Here is a 21,948-nt window from a genome sequence, read left to right as displayed (position 1 = left end):
AGAAACTGAAGACATCATGTACCCAGTACCCATGTCAAGAAACAGAACATAGTGATGGAACGTAGTCCCTGGAACATCCCTCCTGCCCCTTCGAGTTCTCTGCCTCTCCCAGAAGGGTAAACTCTATCCCCATCTGTAACACCATGAAGGAGTGCTGCCTCTTGTGTACTTTAAAGAAAGGAAGCGCGCAGTATGTGATCTTTTGTGCTGGCTTCTTTTATTCAACATTGAAAATACATTGTTCTAAGCCAGGAGGAACTAACAGGAACTTAAGACCATTCACGCAGAGCAGGTGGTTGTATCAGGGCTTCTTTTGACAACTCCGGGCCCCATTCCTGTCCACCTCTCCAGTGAGTGCTCTGAATCCAGTATTGACCTAAACCTCTTGAGCTCTCTCAGTTACAAATGTTCTTTCCTTTTCCGAACTCTTATACCATGTGTATCTTCCATTAGGAGATTAACCAGTACTTTATTAGTTACTGTTGCATCAAACTTTTAATCATCGCTTCCATGTTTAATTTGTCATGTCTTGTTCATGTTTAACTACCGGTCATTGGAGGCCTACCATGTGCCAGCTACATTATGCCTGTAAAATAATATTGTCCCCATTTTACAGAGAAGGTAAGTGATTTCCCCTAGGTCAGAAAACTAGAAGGTAACAGAACCCCAATATCTACCAAGGTCCTTGGACGCTGTATCAAATGGTCTTTCCAGTATACCCCATCCTCCCATTTGCTCTTATCTCCTCACTAGATTAGAAGATCCTGGAGAATTAAAAACATGTATTTACGTTTCTTTGGATTTCCCCTCCTAGCGCAGTGCTTGGCATGGAATAAATGTAGTAATTGTTTGGTTACGGAGCATAAGTGTTATGACGTCTTATTTGACTTTTCCAGTACCACAGAACTCTTTATACATCTTTTTCTTTGATGAAATTGTATCATGATGTTTTATAGTGCTGGCCAGCATCAGGGCCTGGGATTCTCATTCTACTCATTCTGTGGGGAAAATGGGTTTAATAGCTGGCATGACCAACAAATCTAAGTAGGAAAGTGGATATCCGAATCGGATGCAGTGGTTTAAACAGTATATTTGATGTGATGAATGGATCATCTTTTAAACATCATTCTCCTTCATATGACAAAATTATTTCATGTAATAATTATGAAATGAAATGAATTCAAATAATAGTCAGAACATACCTGTAGAAAGAAAAAATAAATATTTCAGTAGAAAATAAACAAAAGTAATGATTTGAATCTTTTTAATAATATTAACAAATCTCTTAGGAAAAAAGATAAAAATGTATACCTATGTTTTGGCCCGTCGTAAGAATGAATAATACTATTATAGATTTTTTTCCTCAAGCTTTAAATGTGCAAATTCATTGATGAGTTTGTCAACATTGATCTTTGCAGATTCATGTTCAATATACAGAATAGGCAAATTTGTCAATCTATTTTTGTGCACAGTTGATCAAAGAATACATTTTAGTAAATTTTAATTTCAAAAAGTTTCTTTCACATAAAGTAACATGATGTAACACATAAAATTCCAGCTATTACAATACTGTTCATCTCTTTGAGATTGATTCTAGCAGCTTTCAAATATCTTAAGTCAAATAATTGTAAATACACATTTTTATCCCTCTGTATAAGAATTTCCCGAACTACTGGTGTTAAAGTAATTTAAGTTTTGCAAATTCGTGTTTACAATTACTGCTCTATTTCTCTGTGTCACATCTGCTTTTTTAAATGCAGGAAAATATAGTACCATAGGAGTTGGAGAAATGAACTCTGTGATAGTGAGCTCTAACGATTCCAGACTATTACAAAGTTGAGTCTGCCTGTGCCATGGCCCACGGTATAACTGGGACTCTTAAATTAATTTCCAGGTAGAATACAATGTTTACAAAAGAATAATTAATGAGTATGTGCTAATTTAAAGCTTGTATACGTAGTATTAAAACTCAACAATAACCCCTAAAAGCCATATGTTGAAGTCCCAACCCCAATTACCTCAGAATATGACTGTATTGGGGTCTTTAAAGAGGTAATTAAATTAAATTAAAATGAGTTTATCGATGTGGGCTCTAATCCAATATGACTGGCATCCTTATAAGAAGAGATTAGGACACAGAAAGACCCAGAAGGAAGACCATGTGAACACATAGATGTTGGAAGGTATGGATATAGGCACAGGAAGAGACTGCAAAAATGCTCACCAAACTCTAACAGGCAGTAATCACTGGCAAGTGGAGGATGGCGATTTCTACTTATTATATTTACATCCTTTTATATTGATGAGATGACTTTTAGGACAAGCATGCATCACTTATACAATTTCAAAAGGTAGCAAATAAAAGTAGGGTCAATAAGTGAGAGTTTTTATATAATATGAGCTCATTTTAAAATCACTGCCATAAAACATGAATATACAAGATCTATGAGAATCCTGTAGGTATTTGCAGGGAAGAGCTAGAAACCATGTGTGGACATTGTACAGAGGCAAATTTTGGATCAATATGAGATAAACTCTTTGCCATCCAGTGATTAAATAGCCTAACAGCATTGTTTATATTGGCCAAAAAAAAAAAGTTGAAACTAACCTAAGTGTTTTAGAACAGAAAACTGAATAAATGAGGTGTGATATATCATACAATGGAATAAAATTCAGTTGTGATAATGAGTGACCAGGAGCTAGCTTTATCCACATTGATAAATCTCACAAATATATTGTGTGAGCAATAAGAGCAAATTGCAAAAGAATACACACCATCTGATAATATTTATATGAAGTTAAGAACTACGTAACCCAATAGTCTGTGTTGTTTATGGATGCGCATTTATACAAGAAAATTATTAAGTGATGCATAAGAATGGTGAATACCAAATGTGGGATGGAGGTTAACCTTCAGGAAAAAGGAAAGACAGGAGAAAAGAAGGGGTATCCAGAGACTTGAATTATATTAATTATGCTTGGTTTCTTATGCTAGGTGATGGGTACATGAGTATTAATCACATAATTCTTTATACGTTTATGTGTGAAATATTTCACAGTAATAATCACAATACTATCAATAATAATAACAACAGCTTACTTAGCACATACTATGGGCCAGCCACTATGCTAAGGCTTTAGTATGTATTAACTTATTTCTTCCTCACAACAGCTCTATCAGGGGCCAGCCTGGTGGCACAGCAGTTAAGTGCACACATTCCACTTTGGTGGCCCAGGGTTCGCAGGTTCGGATCCCGGGTGCAGACATGGCACTGCTTCGCAAACCATGCTGTGGTTCACAAACCATGCTGTGGTAGGTGTCCCACATATAAAGTAGAGGAGGATGGGCACGGATGTTAGCTCAGGGCCAGTCTTCCTCAGCAAAAAGAGGAGGATTGGCAGATGTTAGCTCAGGGCTAATCTTCCTCAAAAAAAATAAAGCTCTATCAGATGGGCACTGTTATCAAACCTAATTTTACCAATAAGCAAAACCAAGCACAGGAAGTTAGGTAACAAGTCTCAGATCACAACTAGTAGGTCAAGAGCACAGGTGAGATTTGAGGCCAGGCAGTAGTCTGCGTACTATTCTCTTAACCACTTAGAGACATACACATGAGAAGGGCTGTCTTGTGAGGTAATGTCTTGTCTTTTTTTTAATGTAATGGGTTACCTGGTGAAATAATGAGCTCCTCAGCTTTCAAAATGTAAGTGTAAGATTGCTTGTGGGGGCGTGTTACGTTGTGGTTTGTGGGAGTTTGGGTTACATAAATTGAACTTTCCTTGCAATCCCGAGTCTGAATTTTTAACGTCAGGAAGAGTTTGTCTGGGGGGAAACACAGGGGTTCTACTTTAGGCATGTGGAGTTTGAGGCAAAAATGTGGCTAGCAAATAGTTAGGGATGACGGAATTCAGTTTGTTCAGTTTGCACAGCTAGGAATTTGTTAGCATAATAGCCCAAATATAGAAATGGATGGAAACACGGAAAAAGGAAAATATGAAAGGCCCACACCTGGTGGGAAGAGGATCGGGAGACTGTTTCTGTCTGTCTGTCTATTTCTCTCTCTCTCACGCAGGCACACCACATACTACATGCACACACATGCATGTGCACGCACACATTCTCACATACACATGCATGTGGTTCCTTAAGTTAAAATAAACAGTTCTATTTCTTCTTTTCATATGTGTAGAAGCACTTCTCAAATGTACGTCAAGAAATGAAGAAATTAACCCCTTTGAGATAGGTGTTAAATTCATTCTGCTTCCAATCCAGCACGCCTATCTACCCCCTCCATTCCATCTGCATTAAAATCTGAAGAATTACAAAATAAAAAAGACACGTACGCACACATCCCTACCACTTTTCTTCATAATCCCATCTGCTCTCTTAAAGAAAGAACTATGTCTCAATAGTAAACACTCCCCATCACAGCTTCCATACTTGTCAGTTAAGAGAAAGCACACTCAACGCCAAAATAATGTTTAGAGCTAAAAGTCTCTTGAACAATGTATAGTGTGCTATTTGCTACTTTAAAACATTTCATTTTACATAGTGAAGCTACTTTTAAGGAAATAGAGCAATGTGTCTTTTGAGAATGCTCACTTTTGTGTATTCATAGATTAGCATGCTAAATACAAAGAGAAATTTTTTTGCGTGAGCAGGTCTGATCGGTCCTGCAAATGAGTGTCTCTCAAATGGATTCTAACAATTATCCTAAAGTGTGACTATCATCCTGTGAGTGGAAGTGTTACTTTGATCAGATCCTAGTAAGATTTTGCTTTAGCTCCTACTTAGTAAGGAAGCAGTTATTCCATATTCTCTGGGGTATTGCAAAAGGGGTTGCAAAGGGGAGCAGATAGAGAAAAGGAAAGCCAGTATTTATGGATTCTGCCAGGTACTCTGCACTCGAGCAGGCTATAAATATTTACTATTCTTGGCAACTTCCCTGTTATTATTATCCCCGTTTTCAGATTGTGTATCTGAGTTTCAACACAATAAGTAAATTTCCTCAAAATCATGCAGGATACAAACTCAGGTGTGTCTTGGCTCCAAAGTCCACACTCTCATTTATATTCACTATGTACAAATAAAGAATATCAGGGGGCTGGCCCCGTGGCATAGTGGTTAAGTTTGGCATGCTCTGCTTCGGTGGCCCAGGTTCGGTTCCCAGGCATGGACTTACACCCCTCATCGGCAGCAATGCTATGGCAGTGACCCACATACAAAATAGAGGAAAATGGGCACAGATGTTAGCTTGGGGCAAATCTTCCTCAAGCGAAAAAAAAAAAAAAAGAATATGTGTTTATCCAGAAGAGGATTCATCTGTTCCTCCACCTCTTCCTTAATATCTTCAATTGTATCTTCAATCACATTGAAACTTCTCTGTAGTTGTCAGTAGATTTTTTAATACCTGGTTCATCTCTGATAGGAAAAAAGAAATTTTTGGTCACAGCTTCTACCATTACTCTTAATGCTTAACATAAGACTTAGAATCACTATACTATACATTTCCAAAATGTATATTTATTTTATCACTTGGTAAATATGATTCTAATTTGGTTTTACGTAAGTCATTTCCTATTTGTGCCAAATATAATTTCCATGCTATTATACTTTTGCTTATTACTGGTTTGTAAGAATTGTATGAAAAGTCATAATTCTAGCGGTGGCCTTCTTTATTTATTTATTTATCTTTTTTTGGTGAGGAAGATTGTCCTCAAGCTAACGTCTTTGCCAATCTTCCTCTATTTTGTATGTGGGACACTGTCACAGCATGGCTTGATGAGCAATGTGTAGGTCCATACCCAGGATCCGAACCCATGAACCCCAGGCCACTCCAAGCGGAGTGTGCAAACTTAACCACTAGGATCAGTGGCCTTCTATAAATGAGAACTCTGAAGATCCATGAGGGCCTGGGTCTCACTTCCCACTATACCCCTGCACCTCGGGCAGTGCCTAGCACAGAGTAAGTCATCAGTAAATCTTTACCCCCACCACCCCTCAGCACCCTCTCACTCTTGTTTTTGCCACCTACAACCAGTACGTAAGGAGAAAAGACACACATGAAATAACACACAAAATATCTAATCCATTTCGTTGCTTAACGTCTGCTGTGTTGAGCCTCTTTTGTGTATTACTGCATTTGATTTTCACGACATCTGTGAGGTTGGTACTGTTATTATGATCATTTATTGTTGTCGTTTAAGAAGTGAAAAAACTAAGACTTGAGAGGGTTTGCAAGAATATTTTCTTTGAACTCAGACCTCTCAGAATCAAGAGCCCTTGCACACATCCACAACAGTAAGCTGCTTCCCTCTAAGAAAATCAGGTGACTGGTGTGTCGAGGAAGCCACCAGTGCTGAGCAGGCCAATTGAGTAGGCGCGGGTAACAAAACAAGGGCAATGTGAATGAAGAATTTCCTGCAGATAAATCCCCACTAGAGTAAATACTGGAACCCTCATTCTTCTTAATATCTTCTGTTCTCTGGCATCTAATTTGGTGGAAGGTTGAGAAGGGCAATGGATCAGGTTGGGACAGGGCTGGAGATCCAAATTCTGATTGCTGCATCCATTAACCTGGTTAACAACCAGTCTCTCCTCATCAAAATAATGGTGCTGTTGCTGCACTGTTGCCTTGGCAACCTCTCCAGTGACTGATATTGGTACCACTCACATGATGTCTTTGGTCTCAAGCAGTAATAATGCCTTCTGCCATATTGTTGTTGATAATACCGCCAGCTTTTGGCCTGGCCTTTTAAATATTGCATCACTAACTTGTTCATTCAATAAATGAACTGACAGCAAATCAGTGCTAGGCATTCTACCATTAGATCCGTCTCTGGCTACAGTGTCTGATAGAAGTATATATCTCCTTTACTAAATGGCACAAGACTGCTTCCCACCAAAATTTTCGATTCCTGCTCTGGGATAGAGTTTTCTTCAGTACTGTGTGCCAATTTGGACTGGGGAGGATTCACCATTTCTCCTTTTTCCCAGGAGCAAGGGAGGTCTGTTTCCCAGGGTGAAAGAGCTATGTCTTCTCCCCACGTGTCATCTCTCAGGGCCGTTTCCCTTCCAGTGCTGGGTTTCTCCTAGAAAGATCATATTCAGTCAGGAGACTTGTCATGTTTTGTGAAAATCTCTGACTTTCCCTGTTACCTAGAAATATTAAAGTTGAGTCAAATACAGTGGTAGACAGAGCAGGAAAGAGGTTCTTTTCTGGGCAAGACATGAACTGGCACTGGAGCAAAGGACGGAGTAAGTGGGAATGGCACAAGGCAGCCACAGGGTCTGCAGAAGTGAGTGCAAGAGAATCAGCAAACAATCACAAAAGGGACATCAACCAAAGACAGGAAGAACCTGCCACTTGTGGTTTGGCCCTTTCCCTTTGCATGTAGTGTTTTCATTCAGAATCAGAGTCAAATCACAAATTCCCCACCAAGACTTTTGTTGGGAACCATTCTATGACTCCTCCAGAGTCATCACACCTGTGTAGATCACCAGCCACCCTAAATAGCTCCATGACTAGTTTCCAGCAGAGTCGGCCTTGTGTCCCTAAAAGGCAAGTCAAATGTCAAAGGTCTTGAAGAATTTAAAGCTAAGGAGTTTAGTCTTATCCATCTAGGGGATAACAATCATGGTATAAATTAAAATTACTATGGAATGACCAACTTGTTTAATATTACTTAAGAAAAACATAATTTAGAGCAAGATTGGAAAAAATTCAAGTACCTAGATACACACTACATTCACTCAAGGTAAATGAAGCATTGCTCTTTATTCTTGCTTAATCTACTAAGCAAGGTAGTTCCACTTCCCAGACTTAAACAGAACCCAATATGACCACCTTCCTAGCATCAAAAATGGCCTGGACTGTTCACATTGGCAGAACTTCAAGCTGGAGGACAGCAGAGCCATTTCAGCCTGTTCTCTGTACTTAGGTGCCAAAAAGCCTTTAATTAGCTACTTATTCGAATTACTCTAAATAGAAACGTATCTGTTCATGTGTCCTAGACCAAAGGCCTCCTAGTCCTCGTATCACATCCTTAGGGGGAGCCTGCTCTTTAAGACTCTCTGTTACTTCTGTGGCTAGAACAAAAAAATAAGGACAATACAAAAGTCACAAGTCAGTCAGCCTCCTGCATAACCTCATCATCATGGCTCCATTTATACTGAAATGATTTCTTCAATAATCTAAAAGAGACTCTGCTCTTCACAGTTTGAATTGGGTCAACTTCCCTTTTCCTTAAGGGATCAAAAAATCTTTTTAAAAGTCCATTTGAACAGGGCAGAGTAGTTTTTGAAAACAATTTCACAATGACTTCTTCAGACTGGTGTATGCTGTCTAACATATAAGAAGATTAGAAAAGGTTCTAAGGAGCCTTGAAGGAAGTGGGGAGGAGTATGATGAAAAACAAACCAACAAACAAAGGGCACAACTGTCAGTCGCCTAGGGCAGAGCCATGGCCTCTTCCTCCTGGTTGTTGATCTATATGCCAAGTACAGCAGAGGAATGCCACACCTTTGGGGACAAGCTGGTCGGAAATAATATTTCCCTTTATTCAGAACATTAAAAAGATCTGAAATTATGTATATTTCATGGGATTTGGAGTATGATTTAAAACCCTTAAGCATCAAGAAGTCTAAAACATGAATAAGATTAACCTCTGAAAGAAATGTAAAATTTACTGCTAATAATGAAAATACACTCTTCCTACATTTTCTGTAAGCTGAACTGATGACCGAAAACAGTAATAGGTCAGCAAGAGTGCATTTTCAAAATCAATGATGCAGGCAAGTCTTATGAAATGAAACTGTAGATGAGGGGACTTAAATCATCGGTCTTTTAATTTTGTACATTTTGAACATCATCCAAAAATATTAATCCACTGTTGAAACTCTATGAAAGGGAGAGAGATGAGAAATATTCTACCTATTGCGGTCTTCCAACCAAAAGCTTTCACATCCTGCTATAAATGTATCAAGACTGTATCATGTTCCTTGTTGAATACGCTTCCTCTTTTGTTTTGGTTTTGCTTTTAAATCCTTTTACAGAAGTTTCATATTTGGCAAGAGCATATATTTTTTTACAGCTCCTTTTCCACTTTAATCCCTGCCTTTCCATGAACAATACCAAAAATGAAGATGAAAATAGAAAAATTCAAGCATATATTCAATTTGGAACAACAAGATTTGGCTTTCTAAAAATGCACTTTGATGTGTTCAGTGTTATGTTGGTAAGTTACAGGAAGAATTTTTGCCCATCGAGGAGAGACATGGGAAATAGATTAAAATTAATTATTTATGCATTCATATTTATCATATACCCTGTGCCGACTTTTAGAACAACTGAAGCGCAATGGAAGCACAGTATTTTATATATGGAAGTGTCCCTATGTTTTCTAGTTCTTGTATTTTTAATTTCACATCACCCTCAGCTAATTGTTACAATTTGTATGGCAGATATTCTCATTAAATTATCTTTTGGATGTAATGCAGAATTTTTCTTGAAAGCTAAACAAATCTCTAAAGTTCCACGTCCTTCCATAAAGCAGTAAGAAGCAGAAGCATGAATCCTCCCACAGGATAAAATGACTAAACTTTTCTCCAGCGATGATCGGCCCGGGGCCTCCACTGTGGTGGGAGGCACTGCTGTCTCCTGTTTGTTGGGGGAGCAGATCAGTTTCTGTTGTATCATTCAGATTTTCTCCAAATTGCAACTGCTATTCACATCAACACATAATGAGTCCACATTTATTTTGTTCATATATGACAGTATTCAGTATCGCATTTTTAATCCACAAGCTCCTTTGACCATACACTTTGAAGATCTATACCTCAATTTCCAATAGCAAGAACTTTTTATTTTATTGAGGCTGTGTTTATTAAAACTTTTAAACTTTCTCTTTTCATTGAAGTTGATTTCTCAGATTTGAAGATGCCAAAGCTACATCACGCCTGCAATACTCTCATTTATTAAATAGGTCTGAAAAATATTCTGAATAGCTTTATTTCCTTTTCTGTTCAAATTAATAGTTGATTATGCTCCTGTAAAAAGGCTTCCTCCAAAGAATATCACCAAAAAATGAAATATATTGGCTTTGGCATTAATTGAATCTTTAAATAGGTAATCTGTAATTACTTAAGAAAAACAAGGAGGAGTGTAGGTGTGGAAGAGGTTATTGTATAAACAAATAGGAAATCTGCTCACAATGTGAGAGAATGCAAACAGGATGTATAAATTGCAAAGCCAATGCCAAGTTTTCTGCTAGCCAAAATACATAGGATTAGAATTATCTTTTCACCTGGGAAGATTCCAAGAGGAAATAAATAATGGTATTCAGAATTATTTCTTTAATGAAAGAGGTAACTGAAATTGAAGTCAAAAAGTTACATAACTCTTTGCTAAACATAAACAATGGCCTTAGGATAGCTTGCACACAAATATAGAATACTTTTATTTAAGTTTTCAGAGTTTAAGCTGAAATTCTCTTGAATAGTCCCCTAAGTATATTCCTCCATTTCCCCATAACTTTTAACGAGGTAAGTTGCATTGTAAAGCAGGATGAAGAGAAGAAACCAGGTAAAAATAACATGCTATAAATATTTAAACATCACATATTTTACTTGATTACCCGTTTAGCTTCTACGCACTTTTCTGTATTTTCGATTTCCTAGCTCTTTTCATTGTCAGAATTACAAACCATCCTTTAAGACTTCGATTCATTTAATTTCATGCAAGTCAGGAAGTAGAAATAGTGTGCAATAGATAAAATATAATTGGAAGCATTTTTAAATGAAATGTCTGTCTGAGCACCCTGAGTCCCTGTTTCCTCATCTATAAAAGGAGGAGTGAACGAGTAGAACCTAAGTCCTTTTCAGGTGAGAGACTCTGTAATGCATGCTTTTGCATGCCTGTACTCAATATTAGAGAAAACACGGGCATAGTAACAAGTCACTGCTTTCAGAAATGACTTTAAATTGAGCCCCAGGTAGTTGATTGAGTATGGAAAATGATCAAACCTTAGGGTCCTCTGCCAAACCCTGGGGACTAGGTGAGAACTTAAGGGAAACAATAAACTCATCTTACTAAGGAATAATAAGGGCAATTCAAGAGAGCGAGAACAAACTCAAGAAGCATTTACTAACTGCTTCCTATGAACCAGGCACCATATGGCATTCTGGGTATACAGAGATGAACTATATAGTCAGCTCCTAGCCCAGAGAAGGAGATAAAGGAATAAATACAAATCTCAGTCTGGTCATGATATATACCATGATAGATATCATGATAGAGATAAGTACAGAACGCAATGGAATTACATGGAAAGGAAACTGCTACAGGCTGGGAAGGACCCACAGAATAGAAGACATAGCAACAGAATCTTAATGGAGGTGATGCTAGATAAGGGGCAGTTTAAACTAAATCTCTAAATCTATTGGGGAAAATATCCCCTTTTCAATTTTCTTTGAAGTTGTCTTGGATCCTTCTGGTGCTTTAGTTGTTCATATGAATTTTAACAACAACATCAGCGTCCTATGAAAACGCTGTCAGCATAAGGAAAGTGAATTTATCTTTAACATACATGCCTTTCTATTCACGACAACAGTTGCCTATTTATTTTAGTCTTATTTTAGATCCTCCCACAAAATTTTGAATTTTTCATACAGACGGACTTGTACACGCTTTATAACATTTGTTGCTCTTTTGAATGGAATATTTAACTACATTTGAAATGATTTATTTGAAATTATTAAGGGTGTTCTAAAGATTATTTATGTTTTATATTGACCTTATGTCCAGGAACTATGCAGAAGTTTTTATTTGTTCTAATAGTCTGTCAGTAGATTACCTTGGATATTCTATGAAAATAATCTTGTCACCTTTAGATAATGATACTTTGTTTTACGATTCCTTTTTAATACTGTGAATATTTATTTGCTCTGATTTTTCTTTTACTGGTTAAGCTAGGACCTTTTAAACAATGCTGAATACAGGTAGTTACGATGGGCATAATTGTCTGATTTACTTAAAAGAGAATGTTGTAAATTTTTATCCATTAAATAACTGCAGTGCATTTTTTGCTACATCATGAACGGATGTCAAATTTTGGTAATACTCTTTTTCTTTCTAATATTTTTATTATAAAGTAAACATAGCTAAAGATATACAGATGTATGCAAATAGATAGCTTTTAAAAGAATAATAATAAAGCAAACACTCATGTGAATACAACCTGGGTTAAAGAATAGAACAATGACAGTTTTTTAAGGTCCCTAAATCCTCTTCTCCAATCATATTATCTCCACCATCCAATAAAATAAGCACCATCATAATATTTGTGATAATCATTGATTTAATTTCCTTTATGTGTGTATCATCTATATGTATCCTAAACAATATATCGTTTAGCTCTGCTTGTTCCAAAGCTTTATATAAATGGAATCACACTCACAGTGTTCTACAGTAACCTTTTTTTTTCCCTCAGAATTATGATTTTGAGATTCAGTCATGTTGCTGTGTAGGGCTATCATTCACTCATTTCACTTTGATATGATATTCTATTGTGTGAATGTATTATCATTTATTTATACAATCTACTGTTGATGGACATTCAAGTTGTTTCCAGTTTCCTGCTGTTATGAATAATACTTTAATGAATTATGTATTCTGATGCAAATTTGCAAGCATTCTTTAGGATATATACCTAGGACTGAATTGCTGCGTCTTGGGGTATATGGATCTTCAACTTTTCTAGAAAATGCCACACTATTTTCCAAAATAATTGTACCAATGCTCAGGCAGTAAAGCAGGAGAATTCCCGCGGAGTCACATCTTCACCAATAATAAGCCACACCAGTGTTTTTAAGTGTTATCCTACTAGTGGGTGGGTAAAGATAACACATCATGGTTTTAATTTATTTTTCTCTGAGATTGAGCAAGTTTTTATATGTTTATTAGACATTCCTGTTTTCTGTGAAATGCATGTACAACCAGTTTGCCCCTTATTCTCCTGAGGGCTGGAATTTATTTAAGCATTCTGGACATCAGTGTTTTGTCTGTCACGTGTGTTGGAAATATCTTATGTAAGCTTGTGGCTTGCTTTTTAAGTCTCCCTATATTGTCATTTGGTGAACACTTCTTAATCTTGATGTCATCAAAATTATCCATCCTTTTCTTTGGTTTACACATTTTTCAGACTTAAGAACAATTTCCCTACCCCAAGTTTGTAAAGATACTCTGTGTAATAGCAGATTTATTATTTTGCATTTGCATTAAAACCTTTAATTAACCTGTAATTGATTTATATATATGGTGTGAAAAGGGGTCCAAATTTATTTTTCCTTATAATAGCCAATTGTCCTAACTTTTTAATGAAAAGTCCATCTTTTCCCCAATTATCTGCAATAGCATCTGTCATTTTAAGTGTCTGTTTATGTTTGGGTCTATTTCTGGGGATTTCTATCTAGTCTGTTTCATTGGTCTCTTTGTCTCATCCCTGTGTGAGTGATATAGTGTATTAATTACTGTAGCTTTGTAATAATTTTGATAAATGGAAGGGCAAGTCCCTAACATTTTCTTCTTTCTCAGTCGTCTAGACTGTTCTTAGCCTTTTAATTTCAGATAAACATTTTAAAAGTGATTTATCATACTTAAAAAAAAAGATCATAGAAGGAAAATATTATTGGTATTTTAATATCCATAAAAGCAGTGTGGAAAAAAGTGACAATTTTTGCTGTATGAACTCTTTCAGTTCTTAAATCTATTATAGATCTCCCTTTATTTTAGACCATATTTAATGTTACTCTACATGATTTCAAGGCTTACTATAAAATTACAGAAATAAAGACAATGTTGTATTGAAGAAAGATAGATATAGAGATCAATGGAGTCCAGAAATAGGCCCACAAAAATATAGACAACTCATTTTCACCAAATGGGCAAAGGTAATTCAATAGGGAAAGCCAAGTCCTTTCAAAACAAAGTGGTGGAACAATTGAATACTCATATGCAAAAAAATATATAAACATTGGTCCATATCACACATCTATACAAAATTAACTAAAAATAAATCATAGGCCTTTTTTTAATATCTAAAACTATAAAACGTCTAGGAAAAAACAAGAAAGTAACCCTTGCAATTTGGAGCTGGCAATGATGTCTTAGACACAACAACTAAAGTTTGGTCTATAGAAGAAAATAATGAATAAATTTGATTAATGGGTAAAGAGAATGTAAAAATGAAGCCGGTGACTGGAAGAATATATTTGTAAACCACATATTTGATAAAGGAGTTATATCTAGAATATATAAAGAACCTTCAACACTCAATAACAAGAAAAAAAAACCTCAGTCAAACAATGGGCAAAACATTTGAACAAAAAAGATATAGGGCTGGAAAATAAGCACATGCAAAATTAGTCATTAGGAAAATGCAAATTAGGGCCACAATGAGATACCACTATATACCTATTTGAATGGATAAAATTAAAATAAAAAAATACTTACCATAACAACTGCTGACATGGATGTGCAGAGCAACTGGAACATTCATACATTGCTGGTGGGAATGCAACATGGTCCAGATCCTTTAAAAAACAATTTGGCAGTTTCTTATAAAGTTAAAAATACTCTTATTGTACAACCCTGTAACCCCACTCCTAGCTATTTACTCAAGTGAATTGAAACCTTATGTTCACACAAAAACTTATACGTGAATGTTTATAGTGGCTTTATTTGTAATTGTACAAAACTGGAAATGATCCAAATGTTTGAACTAGGGACTGGTTAAACAAACTCTGGTACATCTATATAACAGAATACTACCAGAATAAAAGGAAATGAACAAGTAACACACACAACAGTGTGGATGGATCTTAAATGTTTTATGGTAAATGAAAGAAGTCAGACTCAAAGTCTACATTTTGTATTATTCTATTTCTATTAAGTTGAGAAAAAGGAAAAATTATTTGGACATAAAACACATCAGTGATTTCCATGGGCTACTGGAAAAGAGTTGACTGCAAAGGGGTGGGCCCATGGCATATTTGGGAGAAGAGGGGATGACAGAACTGTTTGTAGTCTTGATCATGGTCGTGGTTAGAGATCTGTTATGTATTTGTCAAAACCCACAGACTAGTACAGTAAAAAGAAATGTGATTTTACTCTATATGCTTTATAGCTTAATAAAATGATTTAAAAAGGAGCATACTTCATCTGATTTTAATATAACCACATCTCCTTTATTCTGGTTAGCGCTGGTATGACATATCTTTTTCTATCCATCTTTTTGTGAACTTATATTAGAGCACTTATTTTAAAAGGACATTTTTTTTCTTTTTAATAGTCTTGTAATCTCTGTCTTTTAATTAGTCTGTTTAGCTCCTTTACACTTAATGGAATTACTAATGTAGTTTGGTTTAAATTTACCTTCTTGTTATTTGTTTTCCATTTGGTGTATGTTGTTAGTTTTTTTTCTTCTTTCTGACATTCCTTTAGATTAATTGGATATTTTTTACTTCATTTTTCTCCATTTTCCATTTTTACTCCACTTTCTTTCTTCATTTTTCAAGGCCATCTCTCCTGCTCCTTTGTAGATAACTACCTCTCCTTAAATGATTGTTAGGGACTCTATTCATGTCTACTAAGCCACCTCAAGCCACCAAGGCTTCAGGAAGTTTACAATCCTGACTTCAGATTCTTCTTAGGTTCTGGGCCCTGGGAATTTGTCTTGATGTTTAAAGCCCAGCTTGCATTAAAAATGCTTTTAGTTATATTTTATGCAGCATTTCTGTGTTTTATAGCAAGAGGGGTCTTTGTTATCTTGGTTCTCCATTATGCAAAATTCAGCAGGGAAAAAGTATGTAAAGCTGATAAGCTGATATGTATGTCTGGGGAACTTAAAGAAATTCTCTGTGGCCAGAACATGGAGTTCATGGTGGGAAATAACCAGTTGGGCAAGAATCAGATCATGAAGAGCCTCATATATTATGTCAGGATTAAGGATATTAATACAAAAATGGAATACAAAAAAAAAAAAGAGTTTAAACAAGAGAATGACATGGCCAGACTTGTATTTTAGATATATTATATTGGCTGCTCCGGGGGGGGGGGTGGGGCTCGAAGTTAATTGTCATTGATTTTTGCACGAAGCCAGGGCCTCTTCTACTTCTCTTTAAGAAATTCTGATTCATGGGGGAAATTTCCAAAGACCTTTACATGTTCGTCAAATTTTCTCTATTGATTGATTTAACAACCATGAGTATGGGCCATTTGTATCATCAGAAAGAAAGAAATAAAACCATTTTCAAGTGGACGGAGAAAAGAAATCCAAGATTTCTGGCACATAATTCAAGATATATTTATATATTCAATTGGGAAAGAAACAAAAACAAAAGCAAGGAACCAGGTGTGACTCTATAACTGAAGCAGAGGAATACTGAGGAAACGAAGAATGCCTGTGCGGGGCTGGTGTTCGCAAAAGCCAGGTGACCTTTCATGCTTTGTTGCCCTTTGCCAAGGGAACACACAGGCCACTGGCATAGCTCATGCCAGGCCTTACCTATGTGTGTGTGCCTCCTTTTAAATTTTTCAGTGAACCGATCCCCAGCATTTTGTATTTCAGTTTTATACAGGTACCTGGTAAGGATGGGCCACGAGAGTAGACAGAGTGCTGGTTCCATCAGGCCCCTTCAGTTATCTAACTATGACCCAGGGTTACACCTTCTAGATGAAGCCTTCTCTTTTGACTCCCACCCACACTGGTCTGCCCTTTTTCTGAACTCATATTGGACCATGTACCTTGGCATTTGTTTTCTAATTATTAAAACATGATATTTCTCATGAAAATAATTTATTAGCTTTTTATTAGATTCTTGGGCTATATTATGTCTCATGTACCCAAGTACATTATGTGTGTAGTTTCATTTATTTTTAATGACAACTCTATGAAGTTAAGTACTATTTTTCTTATTTTACAGGTGAAGCAACAGAAGTTCATGCCCACATTAACTCAGCTTATTCATTCACCGGCAAATATTTGTCTAGCATCTGTATTTCAGGCTCTAAATTTAAGTGCTTGGCATATATATTTTATTTAATCCTCACAACATCTCTGGAAATAGGTATTATGACTACCATTTTACAGATGAGGAATCTGAGAAACAGAGATATTAAATAACTTGCCTAATGTCACATATCCAGTAAGCATGAGTTTATAATCCATATCTGAGCCATTCCAAAACCCATACTCTAAACCATTCTTCCTTAATCTGACTTGTCCATCTACTCCTAAATTATCAAGATCTGGACCTATGCTTTGCGTAGGTCCCACACCGCCCAACACATAGTGAGTCTAAAGAGAAAATTTTCTTGACACAAGAAGAGTGTCAAAAATATCTTTATTAATAATTATCAGAGAAATCCAAGGAGAGACAATGCAATGACATCTCATTGTCTAACATCACTTGGGAATAAAAGTTTGATATGAGGGCATCTTTCCAGATACCCCAAACAAAAGTGTTTACATGTCAATTCTTTTTAACGGAAACCCTTCTAGCAAGAACTATGCTCTGCCTTCAACACAAGGTGATCAATGCAATTTAATCTACTCTTGAGAAGGGAGGATCATTGTCAGAAAATCATTTTTAAATTTACTATAATACAATGCTGCTAATAAAGTATGTTTACAATAGCTCATTTCTTAATGAAAGAAAATCTTAACTAGCAGCTTTAACTTATTTATTCTGACAGTACTTGTGCCCCCATGGTAACATTTTAAAATTTGCTGCTTCTAATTTCTTTGGATTGGGAAAAACAGATTCAAGCCCAAAAGAATTATGTGTAAAGTAAACAGACTGAGAAAGTGTCTGAAGTTACCAAATAGAGGATAAATAGAGGATAAATGTAATGGCCTATTTTTGGGCCTTTTAAATTTACTCTCAAGTTTTTTGCTTGTTTGCAGAGAGAAAGTGGAGCCAGGTTAGAATTACCAGAAATCTGATTTCTAATATGTGGAGTATTTCTTTACCTGCTTTATATGTATCATCCTGGCTATAACGATAATAACAGTAAATGTTTCCTATCAGATATTATTCTCCTTCACCTTTGTTTATTTCTGTCTTTTCTAATTCATTAAACTTGAACTATTAATAGAATGGGGGAAGGTATTGGTATGGGTGGGCAAATTGGAGTTGGTGCTAAAAAGAGTTAGCTGTCAAAGTTAGACATCATTAGTTATTATGTAGATACAATTTCATATTTCAATTGAAGACATTGAACCCTGAGGTCAAGAGATATTATTACTTTACATGGCTTATTGGAGGCAGGACTCAGAACTAGGTCTCTAAAAATTCGTCCCCATGTTCCTTCAATGTTCCTGTTATTTGCATAATGGAGTCATTGCAGGTTTCATTTCCTTTTGCAACAGCAGTGTCATAATGGTCTATAATTTATTCTCCTTACTTTACCTCTTTAGGTCAGCCTAATTTTTAGATGTCAAAAGGAAAAAAGACAAAATCCTAAATATTGTAGAGCAAAGAAAACAAATATAGTTCATATAAACTAGTCAGTTATAAAATTTTTCCTGTTCGCCTCTTTCTGTGTATTAGGAACACAGAAGGTCTAGGAACCATGAAATGCAGGATTAAACTCGGCACCAGTCTCTTTAGTGAATTATTCCCTCACTCAAGACATGGTTCTTGAGCACCACTGTGCTTCCAAGCACTCTTCAAGGGACACAAGATACGTCAATGAACAAAAGAGACAAAAATCCCATCCTTGTGGAGTCTACGTTCTTGCAGGCAAAAGCAATAACAGACAATAAAAGAATACGTAAGTAACTTTTATAGTATGCTAGAAATGTTGTGGACAAAAGAGAGACCTGAGGAGGGAAAGCTGAATGGAGTTCTGAGGGAGAGAGACAGGCAGGTGGACGTGCTGTGCAGGTTCTCGTACCCAAAGCTAGCTGTGCTCATCTCGATATGGAATCGTCTCTAACTTTTCCATGTATGTAGTATTATCCTCTCAGCTACATGTTAAACTCCCATGTCTTAGACTTCTTATTGTAGCCTCTATAATACTCAGCACAGAGCTGACCTCATGGTCAAAGTTCAAAAAATACTTGACAATGTACTATATTCTTATTCTATTTAATGGATACCCTTCATTTAAAACTCCTTTTTAGATTAAAATTGGCCTTTGGAAGTGACACGTTAAGTGAACTTTAAATGTTCATTTAAATATTTAGCTTTCTTTCTTAACTAGCTAACGCATTTGGGGAGTAAGGTTTGGCCCTTTATTGGGTACAAAATTAAAAAGGTCAGATATTTCCATTATACCACAGTGACTCATTAGGTAGAGTTCTCAGCCCTTTGCTCATATCAGCATGAGTGCCAAACATTCTTCATAACTAGAAGCAGGGCATTTTCCAGTAGTCAAAGGACATGAGTGGCATAGTGGGTAACTTTGTGGAGCCCAAAAGATGATGGCAATCTCTGTCTCTTGGAAGCCGATGGCTACATCATCAACGGATGAAAGATGTCCTGGGGGCTTGGGTCAGCTGTAAAAAGGAGCACATGTTCTCCTGCCTTGCCGGATCGTCAGGCTTGGGAGAATACTATGCATTTCCACAGCTAATTAGAGGCAGGACTGAAAACTAGGTCTCTAGAAATCCATTCTCATGTTCCTTCAACATTACTATTTTTGCATAATGGAGTCATTGCAGATTTCATTTCCTGTGGAATTTAGCAAAATCTAGAAATGACTTTAGGCTGCAATTGGAGTTCTGTCTGGCAGTGAGCAGGATAAACTCTATGGCGTCATTGCCCACTTGAGGCAATAAACACAATCTGATTACCTCAGCTAAGATGGAAATCAGAAAAAGCCAAAGCACTCTGTCTTACATAATTTTTCAGGTTCATAATAATGATGGCGATAAGAAAAGCTGGCATTTATTGAGTCTTTTCTATGTGTCAGGTTCTCTCCTTTGCAGTTTACATACATTAATTCAATGAATCCTCCAAACATTCCTACGAGGCAAAATTCTTCTTATTTCCAATTTACAAATGAGGAAATTTGAGACCAAAAAAGTTAAGGAACTAGTTTCATGACCACACAGAAAGAGATAGAGCCGCAAGGTAAATCTATCCTGGATTCTTAGATTTGGAAAAGATCTTTGCTACTGAAAGTGTTGTACACGGCCCAGCAGCATTGGCTTCACCTGGGAGCTTTGTTAGCCATGTAGAAACTCAGGCCTCACCCACACCTCCTGAACCAGAATCTGCATTTTAACGTGATCCTCACGTGATCCATATGGCCATTCAAGTTGGAGAAGCACTATCCTGTAACAGCCTCGATAATTATTCAAATAGCCTTTGCTTCCAAGATGGGGAGCTCATTAACCCACAGTCATCCTATTCCTCTGTAGGATGGCTTTCATTGACTTTTTTTGTCTGTTTAGAAATTTTGTCCATATTTCAGTTTTCCTATTACGTCTACCTTTTGGTCTTCATGTTTTATTTTCAAACCACATATAAGGTTGACTCCTCCTCTTGTGACATTCCTTTAAGCATTTGAGCACAGCGTCAATTTAGATCTGACATTACCATTTTCATCCCCTGCCTGTGTGCTCAACCCTCACCCATACTCAGCTCAAAAATCATTTCAGACAAAGCATCCAGATTTCTTTTAATTTTTCCTGAGCCCTGCTTTCTCTCCCTGTGTTGCAGTGTATCAATTCCTCGTAGATGCGAATTGAATTCCAGGTGTGGTCAATTGCCTCCTTCATGCTGGGAGCATTTCATACAACCCAGACCTTCTTACTGGGGCTTGCCTTTGCTTTTTATATTTGAGAAGTAGTGTTATGATAGCATCCTATGTTGCAATTAATTCTAAAATTTCTCCAACTACACCTTCTACACATTCTCCTGCTGCTCATGGTAAAGTAAAAAGTTTGCTTTACACTGTTGCCTTTTTCTTCCTGGCTTCTCCATTAGTGAATTGACTCAAAACTTCTTTGTTCACTTATCACCAAACTTACTGATAAGATGTGTTTTAATGGTCAAAAATCCCAGATCTTCCTCAAAAGTCAGATATTTGCCATTGGGAATAATTCAGTTTTCTGCTGTGTTCTTAAGAATTCTACAGACATAGTTTAAGACTTCATGTACTAGGTTAGTATTATTTTGACCACTTGAATAAAGAATTCAGAATCTAATATTGAAAATCATCTTCTCTGTAGACTTTCTAATGGTCTAAGTGCAAATGAGCATCTATATAATTAGAAGTCTTCTTTTAATAATCCAAGATTTAATGATTAGTGGCTGTCAAACTTTATAGTGCAGAAGCATCACCAACGAAATTGTTAAAAATTAAAGTTCCCAGGTCCACAGGTTCTTAATCACAGGGGCTTATGTATGGGCTAGGAATTTTCACTTTTAACAAGAATCCCACAAGGCAAGTAGTTCACAGGTAACAGTTTGAAGATCTAGAACTTTCACAGAGTTATTCGGTTTCTTCATCCAGTTTATTGGCATCTACATCATGCATAATACTTAATTTTATTTGGCAAGGAATGATCATCAGTAATGAATATTCACTAACTAACTGCCTTCTCTGCAAAAGGCTCCACAACAGATACCTAATCAAAATCAAGTGTTAAAACTTTCAAAAATGAGAAACTTCACATGAATCGTCATTGTCGCTCAGCTTTACCAAGGAAAAGCTACTAGAAAAATGACATCAACAGTAGGGAGAGGTCACAGAGTTCTTAGTGTTCCAAGAATTGCTAGGATATATGTCTCCTTGACACTTTATACACATGTACAGTGTCATTGTCAGTAGCTGTGCCTTTTAATACAAATAAGGAGATATAAATGTAAAATGGGAGGCTGAAAATCTTACGTGCTATCTCCATGCCCATAATTTTCCATTTCCTTTCTAAGACATT

General features: G+C 36.5%; 1 long non-coding RNA gene across 1 annotated transcript in view; it reads left to right on the top strand.

Annotated features, from left to right (window-relative positions):
* Positions 1-21,948, top strand: part of LOC139078583 (uncharacterized) — a 354,388-nt gene that overhangs the window by 311,600 nt on the left and 20,840 nt on the right. The window lies entirely within an intron of this gene.

Source organism: Equus przewalskii, chromosome 22 (assembly GCF_037783145.1).
Source record: "Equus przewalskii isolate Varuska chromosome 22, EquPr2, whole genome shotgun sequence".
NCBI classification, from domain to species: domain Eukaryota; kingdom Metazoa; phylum Chordata; class Mammalia; order Perissodactyla; family Equidae; genus Equus; species Equus przewalskii.
Note: the sequence above shows the minus strand (reverse complement) of the source record. Positions and strands in the feature narration are given on the sequence as shown.